This window comes from Lepeophtheirus salmonis, chromosome 14 (assembly GCF_016086655.4).
Source record: "Lepeophtheirus salmonis chromosome 14, UVic_Lsal_1.4, whole genome shotgun sequence".
Lineage (NCBI taxonomy): Eukaryota > Metazoa > Arthropoda > Copepoda > Siphonostomatoida > Caligidae > Lepeophtheirus > Lepeophtheirus salmonis.
This window is the reverse complement of record NC_052144.2, coordinates 4183697-4199888: the sequence shown is the minus strand read 5'-3', so window position 1 is coordinate 4199888 and position 16192 is coordinate 4183697.

Here is a 16192-nt window from a genome sequence, read left to right as displayed (position 1 = left end):
ATTTATTGGTATTTTTGATCATTTTATATTGTAAAAATATCAATTATGTGCTTCCAATATCCTTCATTATGATGCAATTTATGACATCTGTTAAAACGCTCTATAGTTAATTGATTGTCTACCCCATAAAAACTAAATTACATAATGTTTGTCCTTTATTTATGATCAAGTTAGATGCAAAAAAAGATATACAGTGTGCTTAACCAAAAATTAAACAGACATAAAAGGTTTATAATGGAGAATAAGGAGGTGAGTTACAAGTTTGAAAGCTCTACTGAGTTTTATAAATTTACGAAGAAAATTTGCGAGTAACTTTTTCCAGATTTTATTTGAATTTAAATCATGGAACAAACAAAACGAAACAACATCCTGATTTTGCTGTGCGCAGGAGTAAAGCCCAGGAATAACCATTTGGAGTGTTCCCCCACTACTGTGTATGCAGTTAGGGACAGATTTGAGGCAACTTGAAAGCTTAAAGTCCAAAGTTTGGCTTGAGTATCTGAATTTTTGGTCTGCATCACCAGATCTGAATCCATTGTATTACAGAATATGGATGCTTCTATGACTAAAGCCTAGAACAAAATGGATAAGGCTTACATCAGAAATGACTTGCTGTTTCTGCAAGATCCGTCTGGAGGCTCTTCTGGCAGCTAATGGGAATCATATTGAATAAATTATAACTTAGTTATATGATGATTTATTAAATAAAATTTCAAATTTCTAGAGATATATGATCCAATATTGTTATACGAACATTTGTTCATATTTCAGTTATCAGACTGTATTTTTGATATCTAGTAAAGGTTTAAATTCATTTATTTATCTGTTGCATTTCAACATCCAAATAAAAAAGGCTAAATAGTTAATAATTTTCCTCTTAATCATAATTAAATCTAAGGTTTTTATTCCGATAAAATTTGATTCATTAGCTTCCCTTCCATACAATTACAGAGATTAACAATCCTGACGTCACATCATTTTACTTTTAGTTGTATTTGACTTAATAAATTGCATTATAATTGAGACATTTTCGGCAATAGGCGATGTTTGAAATGTGTTCCATTGTGGTGGGATCCAAATTGTTGAATATAAGTTTTACATACAGGGACGTGTGCAGGGAAAGGGCTGGAGGTGCTGCAGCCCCCCTATTAAGGATTTTTTTAATTCTTACTAAAAATGTTATTACACAAAATTTAATTACCTGTGTAAGCTATGGATTTTTGAAATTTTTATCAGAAAAATTTATTATTTGAAATGTTTGTTTTTTGAAATTTTTATCAGAAAAATTTATTATTTGAAATGTTTGTTTTTTGAAATTTTTATCAGAAAAATTTATTATTTGAAATGTTTGTTTTTTTTTATCAGAAAAATTTATTATTTGAAATTTTGTTTTTTGAAATTTTATATTTGAAATTTTTATCCGAAAAATTTTATACTTGAAATTTTTTTTTTATTTAACAGCTCAAGATTTTTGAATTTTTTTTTTTTTTTTTAAATAATTTTTTGAGAATAACTATGAATATTTAACAATTTTCTAAGACAAATGTCAAATTAAAAATTTTTTTTCCAAAAAATTTTATATTTTAAATTTATTAAGAATAGTTATAGATTTTTGAAATTTTTTCCCAAAAAATTTATATTTTTGTGAATAGCTGTGGATTATTTAAGTATTTTTCCAAAAAAATTGATTTTTCAATTTTTTTTTCAAAAATTGCAATTTCAATACAACACCAAGCCCCCCTCTAAAAAAAGTATATATAATCTTGTGGACGCCTCTCATTTAGTATATCATGAGGTTTAGAGGGGAGGACCTATCAAACTCCCCCAACTTTGCCTATGTCTTGAGGGATCATAGTCCATATTTTTACTACATAAAATGAACAAACTTCAAATAAATCATTATTAAACTTCATTAAATGGCTTAAGAATGAAATACTATCTAATACCTGTATTGAATACAACTAAATGTCAATGATAAACCCCGATATTAGAATTAAATTCAAGTAACAGATAATAAAATTCTATGATATGGGTAAATTGTTAAATTGATTTGGATTGATTTGGGACTAGAAAAGTAGAATAATCATTTGAGAAACATATTTTATTTTAATTGTTAATTATTGTTAACGATGTAATAACATATTTAAAAAAATTTTAAGAATAGCCAAGCACAAAAATGTTATCTTAAAGATTTCTGGTATAGAACATGTTTTGTTATTTCTGTCCTTTTGTACCTCTTGAACATGCAGCATATAATTGACCTTGTGAAAATACTGATTTTACTAAATATATATCATTTTTTTCAATGTTTTACCCAGTAATTTATTTATTGTCATTGCCACTGCCAACTCGCCACGGTCCTTCTTCAACCATAATGAAGATTGAAGATGCAAACTAAGATTGACTCGTTCAATTTGTGTTTAATATACGTTCTACCTTTTTATGTAAGTACAGTAATTCGTTTGTTGGATTTTTAATTTTTGTGGTTTATCTAATCGACAATTTATACCTTAAGACAAAACTTCGAGACACGGAAAATGGATCTAGTTTTATGAAAAAAATCAACTTTTTAGCAAAAAATCAAACTTGCCCTCCAGAGCCCAAGAATCTGGTCTGATCAGAATTAAACATGTTAATACATAACTCAAAATTTTGAACGACTTTTATTTCATGTCTAAAGTCTCTTTTGTTAAAATAAATGCATTTTTATCATTGTTTTTCTAAGACGGACATACACCACACTCACACATAAATTATATTAATACTATGAAAGATAAATAATAAAACTTGATATCAGAGGAATATGTTTTTGGAAACAGTAGAGTATTTTTATTTGTTGGTCCTATTTTGACATCCAAAAATTGTCTAATTTCCTTAATAAAAATGAAAAATCAGGGGTTTATTTCATTGTTATAAAACTTGGTTGTTTAGTCTATGACCAATATCAATAGCCCTGCTGACGTCGTATCAAAAATCTCTATAGGAGTCGCTGATATTTTGTGAATACTCTTCTGACATACTGCGTACATTCTTGAGTGGCGCTAAAGGACTAGACTTCCGGAATCTATATACACATTGTGTACATAGTAATTAAGACATGAGAGTATTGTGAAATTTGCTCTTTAATCTTTTAGTACATTTTTTAAAGGGCATTCAAACACGTTTGGTTTGTAGAAGTTCAAGTATTTTTGAAGCAGTAAGTGTCATAAATGTAATAAGGAAAGGATTCATAGAATCCAGACCCATTTGACCATAAATTATTATCAAAAAATGGGCTTGTTGAAATTCAAAACCGAAATATTAAATATTTGCCATTTCCCTGTAAGAACAACCACTGACGTATCACGTCATTGACATTCCTTTATTCATTATGAATTATACTTATTGAGGTGAGGAGAGATAAATTAAAATATGAATTATGTGGAATGTATGGAGTTGAATTTTTCACATTTTCATTTCATTTTGTATCTTAAAAGTGTGGTCGGTCAACACAAAAGCAAGTTAAAATAGTTTTCTTAAAATTGAATCTGGATTATATATTTTGTGGTATTATTCAACAAGTAATTATAGTCCATTTTTATATACATTAGTTAATCATAAGAAAACGCAGTGTAAAAATAAATCGTCAAAATCAAAGAATTTATAGATTTGAAATGGACATGATAGCAACCCATATTAAGTCTAACAAATCAAATGAAGATTCTAAACTTTGTAACAGGGTATTTTCATTAAGTTTTTTTCAGAACAAGGGCTGAAGTTTCTAGCCATTTATTTCTATAATGATTTAATTGTAAGAGAATATTAAACCTGTAAAAAAGTATTTTAATAAAACATTCCCTCTTTCTTTCTAAAGTACAAGCAGTATTATAAGAATATCAGTAAAAGACGAAATCAAATATAAGAACAATCTTAAGCAAAAAAACACTCAATTAATTTGTTTTATGACTGATTACATAAGGATAAATTTGGTCTCTACAGAGCTACCCGGCAGAACTGTGACTACACACGCTCAATACTACAAGCAAAACGGCGGCAAGATTTCATTAATATGACTATTTTGCTATTTCCGGGATCTAAACGATATATGATATGTATATATATATATACATCAGGGAACATTATGTAGAGGCTCTTGGTTCAGGCCTCCAAGAATGATTGGTTGATTTTTCATCCAAATTGTTTTTGTTTCTTTTCAAATATCTATAAAAAACTTTGCAACAAAATCGAACTAATCATATGAAAAGTCCAACTTGTTCTCCACGTTCAAATGAGGCCAGGATTCCTACAGGACTTGGTAATTTGGTCAGGAAAGAACTTAATATTTTAAACAGGGCGAACGCATTTATTCATAATATTTAATTGTAGAAATATTAAACCTTTATAAAAATATTTGAATCCCATTATCGACATATTATATATGTGAGCGTCAACATAAGAACAATCTTAAACAAAAATCAATTCATTTGTTTTAAGGAAAAAACCAGTGGGCCTCTTGGAGGCCTCCAAGAATGATTGGTTGATGTTGTCATCCACTCACTATAAAAACTTCAACAAAATCGAACTAATCATATGAAAAGTCCTACTTGTTCTCCATGTTCAAATGAAGCCAGGATTCCTACAGGACTTGGTAATTTGGTCAGGAAAGAACTTAATATTTTAAAGAAGTTTAGTTCATACATACATAGAACTCAATTTTTCATAAAAAACGGTTGAAGCGTGTGCTCTTTCGTCTTTTTTGTTCTTCTATTTAACATGTTAACATCTCCCTCTAAAAGAACTCTTCCTATATTTGATGTATATTGATTGAAAAATTCATAACAAAATTAATAAATGTGAATTTAGATATAATTATGATATTTCCCTAGAACTAAGGCTATTTTAAATGTAAAGGTTCTCCTTTTTATAACAGCAAGTCATTTTATCCCTCCAAAACCATATATCAGGCAGCTGATATTATAAAAAGTCTTAATTCAGGTGTACCATATGTCTTTCTCCCGCCTTCTTCTCGTGCTCTAACAAAAAAACAAACAATTTCTTCCAATTAGTGCCATTGAGGTATTTAAACAATTTAGCATTCAAACTACTTTAACATGAAATATCTCCGATATTTTTTTATTTTCTTTGCAAGCCACGTTCTTTATGACCCAGATAATATCTTATTTGGTAAATATATAAAGTACTTTGAACATTGACATTTGTAGCTTTATTCATTATATTTAATTAATAAAAGGCTCATCTAAAAGTATATTTTTTTAATTATCTTATAACATTCTATATGAGCGTTATTAGGGGATACGCGTACAAAACTTAAGACTTATAAATCATTTTATTGTTTAAAAATATCCTTTCAATAGAAACAGGTGCTGAAAAATATGTTAAATATTTTATTTTGGTTTTCTGGGCTGGTATATTTTTTCATAGGCCTAGTAAAAAAAAGACAACCCCTGTTGGCTAGTGGCTAATTTTAACGATTATCGTACCCTGATTATAGGTTTCGTATTCCATTTTTTTTGGATTAAAATAAAATACTCAAAGAAATTTAGCTAACTTAAAAATTAGAACTGATATTTGATTTATTTTGTAACAAAATCTGTCAATTTCTCAATATTTTATTGTGGCGACCAATTTTGGTCACGTTTGTATAATAAGGATAATAAGAACAATTTGTTTAAAGAAATAAACGACAATTCGCCATAAATAGAAATTTTATATACACTCAATTTCGATCAAAACAATTCTAACTTGCTTTTGTGCTAACAGGCCACATATTTATGATGTACATAATTAAATTGTTCATATTTTCTTTTTTTAATCTTAATTTATCTTCCATATACTTTTTGCGTTAACGCATTACTATAAATGTACAGGACGTTTGGAAAGTTTTCAGAAGGTGTATATGATTTTGATGTGTAATTTTCTGAAAAAAACCCCGAATAATTCATATTAATTATTATTAAATCTAAAATGATACGTAATGGAGCGTGTATATATATATATATTTTTTTTTAACACTAAAAAATACTTCCGTCATTCTGTAAGAATTATGCAAACGATAAAACATTAATTTTCAATTAATAATAATTCAAAAAATATTCGTTTGATTTATTACTCAATAAACAGGAATGATGTTGGAGGATCGTAGGATAATTTATTAGTTTTTTTTTCTCTATATCCATCCCAATGGTTGTCGTCATTGATGGAGTAAAGAAGATATAATAATTATCTCTTTTTTTTTTTTTTTTTTGGTCTACATAGGTACATAACCAGGAAATAGTAGGCTTTTGATCTGATTATAATTATACATCATCCGTACATATATATAAATTTATATGAACATGATAACACAACTGATTAAGTTTAATCAGTGCAGTGACAAAATTAATTTTGAAAAACATTTTTACATCAATCATTCATTTAGACAATGAAAAAGAGACCTTCCCGGCAAGCGACAATCACTACACAATCATGTTCATTTGCAAGTTGTATCTATATATAATAATCCCCTTTCGTTTCCTACATTTTGCAATGCAATTTCCGCTGATTTCCTTGCTTCCATATGAAACCCTATGAAATATTTTTTAGATATAGTTGCCTGCCGCGCCATTTTTACTTCTTGTACTCCGAGTAAAATGGAGGATCGATATCAGGATAATTCATGTATACATATGTCTTCACTTGATACGGATTGGGATTTCCGTTTATTTTCTTCATGTCATAGCTACTTGCAACTAATCTAATGGAACGTTATGACAGCCGAAGGAAATTTTTAAAGACTTGGAGATGAGAAGAACTTCTGTTTACAGTATTCTTCAGAGTTACAAAGAAGGTATTTTATATGATTAAATTATAATGACGTCACATGGAAACGCTCCATTCAGTAAAAAAATAAATAATGGATATTTGCATCATTGAAAGGGGCGTGAAATTGCATTTTATACTGATATTTTAATGAATGAACCGTTATGTATAATACTAAGTATCCAATAAGGCTCCAATGATACAAAAATCGTATTAAAGGGAGGCCTGAGGTACTTATAAATCAATTTTTGTAGACTATATTCAGCGTGTCATTGTGATTATACCGTAACCATATTATGTACTAGAGGTATTTATGGTTATATGTTTTGTTTGAGTCCTAAAATAAGGGGTCAGTTTATTTGTTTATTTGACCGAGGATTGTACCTATGTAGGTGGATAAACATATTCCTAAAAAAGCAATTCACTTACATCAAGGCCTTTGTATCCCTGTTTTATGTCTTTATTGGTTATTTCAGAATGTTTATGTGTGATTGCAGGGGGCTACCAATAAAAAATATAAATGAGGTAGACTCGTATTATTAGGGTAGATTATTAAAAGGAGGCAAATAAGGATTTTAGGAATAGGATAAATACCCTCATACAAAGTAACTTATTTCATAGAAGTCAATCAAAAATGAAGAACTATTATTTATATCTAGGGTAGATCGAAGCCAGTTGCAGTACCTTTTTCTTTTGTCTCAATAATGAGTCCCTATAGAGTAGGGACTCAAAACTTAAATGACTTAGTTACAAAAAAAAGAATTTTTGTGGAATCAAGAAGAGACAACTCTAAACCACTTTGTGATATGTTTAAATTATATATATACCGATATTTTTTTCATTCTCATTCAATAGTAGCCTCAGCTAATAGATTGACAGCTTGAGGAGAAAGGTTGTGTCCACGACGTACCACACTGCCATGAAGGCATGTCGGAGCGAATCCAAATTTGGATTAGAGGTGTGGCAGACATTCTTCTCCAAGATTCTTAAGCCTGCAAAGTCAAGGGGGTTGAGTTCAGAGCTAGAGGAGAGCCACATGGCCGGAAGGCAGCCATATTGTTACTGGATAAGTTTTGCTTCTTCTGTTTTGTATGGACTCCTTGATGTTTTAGGAAGTCCGGAGGGAGACGCCAACGGTCTCTATAGCCTTCTCAGTACTGAAACCGGCACGGAGGAGATTGCACACGCGTTGCCTTTTTCTTGTTACTCTGATACTTTTATACATAGAGACATGGGAAAAAACAAAACTTGCTTATTTATGGTTCAGCTGTCCTTTGGTGGTGTAATGAAATCTCATTAAAAAAAACTAGAGGGAGAGAATAGTAGTTTAATACTCCTGCAAATTTAAAAAAAAAATCACTTTTTAGTAAGACATTAAGAAAATTCGATTAAATAATATTTTTTAATGAATAAATAAACAAATTTATTGAATAATTACTTTCAATATATGTGTACTTATCTTAATATAATTTATAAGATATTAAGATGCAAAATATCTTTGATCAGCATTAATTAATGTTCAATTTAGTGTACTTGTCACAATAGCAAGAGCTCTTTTTTTTGTATATCAATGCACAATAAATTTTTGCAACCATACTGAACTTTCCAATATATCAATTTTTCCCTCCCAAAATGAGTTTTGAATTGTCATAATGTTATATCAACTGATAGCAAAATAATACATAATTCAAGTGATATTAGTTGCAGCAAAAAACAATAAAAGACTTACTGTTCAATTAAAACTAAAATATTGTTTTACACCTCAAAATCTATTTTTATCCGATATCCTGAAGGTAAGTTCGTAAAAGTTATTGAATTTTGTTCACAATAGGATGTGTTTCTATACAAGGGACTATATCTGAGAGTGAGGAAGAAAAAACAGGTTATAAGGATTATACGGAGCTAGCAATGATTTTAGAACCTTTCTTTGACCCGTCTTCTTAAGAAAACTCCAACTCTAACTTAGCCGCTTCTGACATCACCGCTGTATTATAGGGAGAATCAAATGTAAGATTAATAGTTATTTCATTGACTCTTTCAATACTCCTCATATGTTCTTCTAACTGACTTGGTATAATGACAACGGTAGGGCTATTTGTAGAAGTCAAGGTCATTAATACCTCCACATTATTAAGGGGAAATAAAATAATAGTGGTCTAAATTATGTAGAGTAAATACACAATTACTGTTTACTAAATTTGGATTCGAGTTGAAATTCTCGAGTTCAATATTTCGATGGGTGAAGTCGGGACGAGTTTGAGTAAGGGGATTAACTTCAAGTTTGCTATCAAGAAATGTCAACAATAAGATATTAGTTCTATATATATGTAGGTATATTTCATTTCATACCACTGGCTCAAGTTTAGTCACAAACAAAGGAAGGTATTTAAAGAAATTGATGCATCAGTTATCGCATAAGTATTGAATTATCTACACTCTAATAACACATTAATCAAGTTTACAATGAAGGGTGATGAACATGTCTGCAACATCGTAATTCATCATGTTTCTCTTCTAAGAAACTATATCCCAGCAGATGAGAAGACCCTTTCACTAGGAATTGAAATTGCGGGGAGTGATAAATAGTATTTTGTGTGATCCAACGTTACCGTTAACTAAAAATATAATCCTTAATGTGCATGGGTGAACTTATATGTAAGTGAAATACACTCGAGTCTATAGTCATGATCAGAGATTCTTATTATGACGACAAATCTATTTAAACTAAATATAAAAACATTTTCCTAACATTAACTTTTTATTTCATGGTATTATGATACTTAAGAGTAACTGAGTATTCACACTAGTTATATATGTGGTTTTTTTAGGTTGCAGCTATTGGTGATCTCCCCTACCGACATACATCAATTCATTTTTATATTATGTACATTTCCTCAAAGAATACACGAACGTTTGATGACTTAGGCAATAAATATATCGTAGATTCATACTTAAAATATTTTTATACGAAGGATACAAATCATAGATGCATAAATCAATTTACAGCCTTTGCCATTCATAGATTTAGGTGAAAGAGCCGTTACTTTGCATGATTAATGGAATATTTTATTGCTTTTAAAAATGATTTGCATGTTCACACTTTATATCTAAATATATTATGTACAAAGACTCATTTGCTCAAATTCTTGGTGAAGTATTAATAAGTATGTACATCTTTAAATATCAAAATATTTACTAAAACGAGGGTTGGACCCGTTCAGATTTTGTTCATTCATTTGTTCACCCGGTTTTTTTTCTGAATTTCTTTGTATTGGAGAACATATTTTGTTAGTTTATTTATAAAAGTAAAACATATAGAGTAATGATAATGGGCAATAGCAAGAGAAATTTTTTAGTTGACCAAAACAATAAAAAAAATAGTATTTCCCGCTATAACTTCCAACAATTTAATATTATTACTATAGCCGTTGTAAAAAATATCAGTTTAGATTGAAATAAAAACCCACCCTATTTTTTTTTTTTTTTTTTTTTTTTTATTCGGTTCCTTCATATTAATATATATATATATGTAAACAAAAAGGATAATATAAATATAACAATTATAAAGTCCAAGGCAATTAGGTACAGATACATAAAAAAACCCTTATAGTTTCAATTTAGTGTGCCCGGAGTTGAACCACATCTACTATAACTATGCATGCAAAATGAATACATTAACAAGAAATAAAATCTCCAAATTAAATGTAATACAGAAAAGTAAAACGATAAAATAGGATACTATGACAAGCTTTTGCTAAAATTCTTAATTATTCTGTTAAAAACTCTTCCCTTGGTGGATCCCATAGATGAATAAACTTGATCACTTCTGATGCTGTGGACAAAATATCTGTTCCACTGTTTGGAATTTTCAGAGATAAGGCCGTATATCACGCAGATGCAACCAAAACTATACCCCTCACTTCTTCCACGAAAATTGGTTCATATGACGTCAACCTGCTCGTAATAACATCTTTTGAGTTTAGCAAAGCAAAGTCAATTGCTTTGGTTTCGCGTGAAGCTTCTTTTTTTCTTTGTGAAAGTCCAAAAAGCACAATCGCTTTCTGAAACTTTTCTTCTCCACCCATCAAACCTTTTACATTTAATTTTACAAATTGCTTTAGAATGGTTAGAGACGGGCAATCTACAAACGTATAGACTGTGTCATTGAATATCTTACCACAGTCATTACTAGGTCTTTCAATCTATTTATGATCCTATATTTGATTCACATCCTGAATCAAAACATACATTCAAACTAATTAAATCTATTTCAAAATGTTATAAACGCATAAAATTATAGTATTTGGTAAAATGCGAAAAAGAGAAGATTTGGAGAATATTCAGGAAACTTATTCAAATTAAGAATCAATCATTATTGATTTGTAAATTGAATTATGGTTTAAATAATCTCCCAAATCCATTATTAATTTTTGAAAGACTAAATAAAACAATATTTAAATTTGAATATTGGAAAAAATATTAATATACTTCATTAAATGGTATGTTTAAAAATACTTTATTAATATATTGATATCTATAAATTCATATAATTAGAATAATAAATTGTTCTTAGTACTATAAATATTTGAAGGCCCCTCTATGTTTTTAACATACCTAAGTATTATAATTTCAACTATTTCTTCACTTTTGATGGCGTCCACTACTTCTTCACGACGTCCATGTGATCAATTTTTGCCAAGTTTATATGGGTACTAGTGTTGTGCTCGCAACCCAGTCTAACCTCCACTTTTGGTCATTAAAGTTTGTAAAATTGATTCCTCAAGACGTCATTGAGAGCGTTTATGTTTTTTCCCTTATTTCATTATTCAGTTATAAAATAGAATAAATTATATTACTAAGTAAGAATGTAATAAATTTGTATCACTATGCAATATAATGAAAACATAAATATTCTTTGCAAGGTATATGCAATGCTTTTAATAAACAATCGACCATTTTATTAAAAAATCCAAAGACTGAAAGTTAAGGAATGATACAAAAGTACCGACGGTCTTAAGGGCCGATAAGAACTTTCCAAATAGGGGACTGGACCGGATAAATAAGGAAAGACAAAACTCTACTAGCTACTATATTTTTGTGAATTCACTGAGGTTGCTTATTTAGTTAGACTCTTAGCGCCCTTAGTGGACAAAATAGTTATTCAAGTTGACAATTAAATTTTGATAAAAAGTGATCAAGTGTTTTGCCATATCGTTTTACCTTTTTACAAGTGTAAAATAGATCTTTTGAGAAAAATAAAAAGGAAGTGAAATAAATTTTGCAATTCCAACACCTTGTTCGTTAATCTTTCAATTTTCTTCCGTTTAAGTACACAAAATGAATGAAAAAAATGATTTTTAACTTAATACGTCCTAATCATACTGTCGAATAGAAATACACTTTGACAAACAAAGTTATCTAAGATATTAGCCAGTGACATCATCCTTAATCCATCTTGACTTTCATAGATGCCATATTCATAAGAATAGAAAAATGTTTACATCAGTTAGGTCTAAATTAAGAATAATAGAAAACCCTTCTCGTGTATGAAAGACACTTAAAGTTTGCTGATGAATTGTTAGAATGAGGTACTTTATTTCAATAGTATTGAAAATATTCCCTTTTAGAAAGTTTTAGATAATTTAGAACGTTTTACAAGGACCTATAAAATGTTTTTACATCCCATATTAAGGACCCATACAAGCCTTGAGTAAATCATATCTTTTGCAGGGAAAATAAATATCTAAAAATACAAATTATTTTATTGGGAGTGAAGTATAAATTCGTCCTTGATGTAATATGATCAAATGAATTAAATTACGTATTTTCCTTGACTGTATTTAGCAATCTTTCATCTGAAAAGAAACAAAAAGAAATTCCCAAAATCATTTGGAAGTCAGTCAACTCCTTCCAACCATGGAATTATTGTTCAATATTGTTTGGATTATTCCCTACTGAAAAGGAGCTAATTCTAATTTAACCAATAAGCAGTCAGAACACTGTTTAGGGGGAAGAAGAAAATACCCCCCGATTTTAAGTCTTATATTAAGAAAAATCGATGAAACCATATTAAAACACACTAGATATTATCATAGATTAAAATAATACTATGATGGATGAGTGCCTTTTTTTTAGTTGCTACATAATATAAGTATACCTATTTTTTTATTATCTAAAGCTGTTCTCATTTTTCTATCATTCTTGAGGAGAGAAAATATACGTATAATAAACTATAAAGTGTAACCACGAATGGGGGCTATAAGTGTATTGGACTCAGAGTAGAATTAAAGATCGATATCGGAGTATTTTCTGCTTATATCAGTGCTAGATTAAGGGTAAACCTTCTTGTTTATTTCATTCATCTCATAACTGTTCGCAGCTATTTTAATGAAACGTCATAACAGCTAAGCTGCTTTCCCCTCAAACATGCTTCACATTGCCAGGATGACCACGTTCACTTTTGAGTTTTCTTTTTAACATGTCATTGAATAGTATTAATTTAATCTATGTTCACATCTATTCATTTATTTGTATTGAAACAGAGAAGAATAAACACTCAATGATCATGTTTAACAGGTAACTGATATTTACTTATTTAAGTCAAATATTAATAAAATAATTGAATTGATTCAATCACGATCGTTATGGTTCTTTAAAAAAATAGAAGGTTCAATGAATTTATTATGGTTTGATAGAAAAAAAAGTATATAAAGTTTATCCCATAACATTACTATATTTTATCATGCCCTTTTTTGTGTTTAATGTCTAATGGGTGTTTGTGCATCAATTGCACTTTCAAATCTTACTTTTGCTACTACACAAATATTATATATAATGAAGCTATTACGTACTTGATTTCGTCATCAATTCATCTTTATACCATTCAAAGTGAGCGTCTGGAACAGGGAGAGGATCTCAGAAAAGTTACAGGAGTGGTCGTCCAAGAACATTGACTACTGAAGCTGTAGTGAATTCTGGGATAAAACTCTTGGCTTCCCCAATCACCAAATCTGAACCCTTGGATTATAGTATCTGGTGGCAAGTAGGGTCCCAGACCTGTATAATCCAACATCCAAAAATTGAGACCGTAAACGAATGAGGAGTGGGCTACAATGTCAGAGGCTTACATCAAAAGTACCTGTAGCAAATTCTATCCCCAACCTAGAAGTTGCTATATGGTGGTTTAAGAACCTTGTAATAAAGTTTTATTAGCAAAGTACTTCAACTACATAGATACACATATAGGAGACTGAATGATATACTCAAAACATAAGCTAGATAAAACTCTAAGATCTTTTCAGGTGGTCATATTCAAGATTAATTATCTTTCTTTCATTATTATCAAATATACTAGTAAAGTTGTTTTAGATATTAAATATATATTAAATTAAACACCATTGCTTAATGCGTTCAACAACCCAGTACAAGCTAAATATTAGACTAAAAAGGCTATCCCTTCTCCTCCAGCACCAACCAGAGGCGTCAACAGGATTATATATATATTCGGGGTGGGGACATGGCTTTTGTTTTTTTTTCTTTGAAAAAAAAAAAAAAAAAAAAAATTTTTTTTGAATAAAATAAAGTTAAAAAATTCATAGTTATTTCAAAAATACTCCATTTTTTGGAAATATATATATAAACATTTCCAATATTATACTTTTTGGAAAAAAACTTCAAAAATTTATTTTCAAATTTTAATTTTTTGGAAATTTTCTTTAAAAAACATAGCTAATCACAAAACATTGATTTTTTGGAAAACTATTTCAAATATTCAACTTTTGGAAAACATAAAAGCAAAGATTCCTTTAGGAGCGGGGGCTACACCCTCACCAGTCCACCCACTGTGAACGTTTTGCCACTTCAATTTGAGGAGTTTATTGAGAAGTTACAAATTAAACATTAATATATTCAACAATTAATTGTGATTTAACTTATTTGGAATGAATGGTTCGTCATTTGTGTGTATTTATGTTTCATATAAGTATGTTACTTGCTTGCAAACATTTAAATAACCCATAACAGTCAAAAGTATCATGTTGTTATGTAAATCCATTAACAATTGACTTATTACTTCAAACCAAATGTTTACTTAAAGTTATGTACAGAGAAATGAAAAATAGTGTATTTTTGAGGTTTTGTGGCGAAGCTTCAATTTCCTATTCCCAATTCGTGTTGGTAATAGTAAACCCACTTTAAAAATGATATAGGGTACAAAAATTCCCTTATATGTATTTTCAAAATAAAGTTCAGATCAACAAAGATCCATTTTCTTAAAATTACTGAGAACAAAGATAATGATGAACTGCATTCAGATTTTTTTCTGGAGCTCCAATCTGATTTCGGCAGGATGCAGCATCCGACCACATTGCTAAAATTGTCCAATTTTGAGTATTTTTTGCCCAACTATTTGACTTTCTTCTTTTCCTGGTTGCAACCTCCTTTACTTCTGACTGAAAATTTATTATCATACTGAATGACGTCATTGGGATCACATATCCTAGAAGATAACTATTAAGAATAATAATTAAAAACCCCTAATATAACGTTAATAAATAGTTAATCAATGGGAAAAAAACAAATTTAAAATACTACATTTGTTACTATTTATGTATCGCATTTACCTTAGCAAATGCGCCCAATGACATCACTAGAAAGAAAAAAAGAGATACTTAATAAATCTGTTGTGTTTACCCAACGATTCTCCTGTTGCCAGGTTTTGTTCTACTATCCCTTTTAGCATATACATATGTATCTTCGTGAGCAGAATATTGTGCAAATCATTTTTGCGGAAGGACATTTTGCCGAATGACCATTTTACGAACGGACCTTTCGCCAAAGGGCCATGTTACGATCGTATATTTTAATTCAATTTAAAATAATGATATCATAAATAGGTATTCTTTACATGCTAAATATGACAAATAACATAAGATAAATTTTTATGTGTTCTTTTGCTGAAAAATATTATATTATTATTAATTAATAATATTTACGCAAATACAAAACAGTAGTATGTGGTTCGAATGTATTATGAATCCTTAACGTTGTACTTTAAATAAAGGAAATAATAAAAAAATAAGATAGCGATTCAAATTGAATCATTGCTAATCACTCCACCGTAATCAATTAATTATCATTCGACATGATGGATTATGCATATCAGAAAATACTCAAGGATTGACGAACAAGAAATATCTTTATTATAAAATAATCATTGGAATATAATTCATAAAAAATATGAATACGAAAAAGAACACACGTAAGTTAACTTATTTCACATATATAGCAATACCTATTAATCATAATACTTTTATTCTAAATTGAATTAATATAAATTATCGAAAATATTAAATATCATTGTTTGCAAAAATGTCCCGAAGGGCCCTTCGTCGTA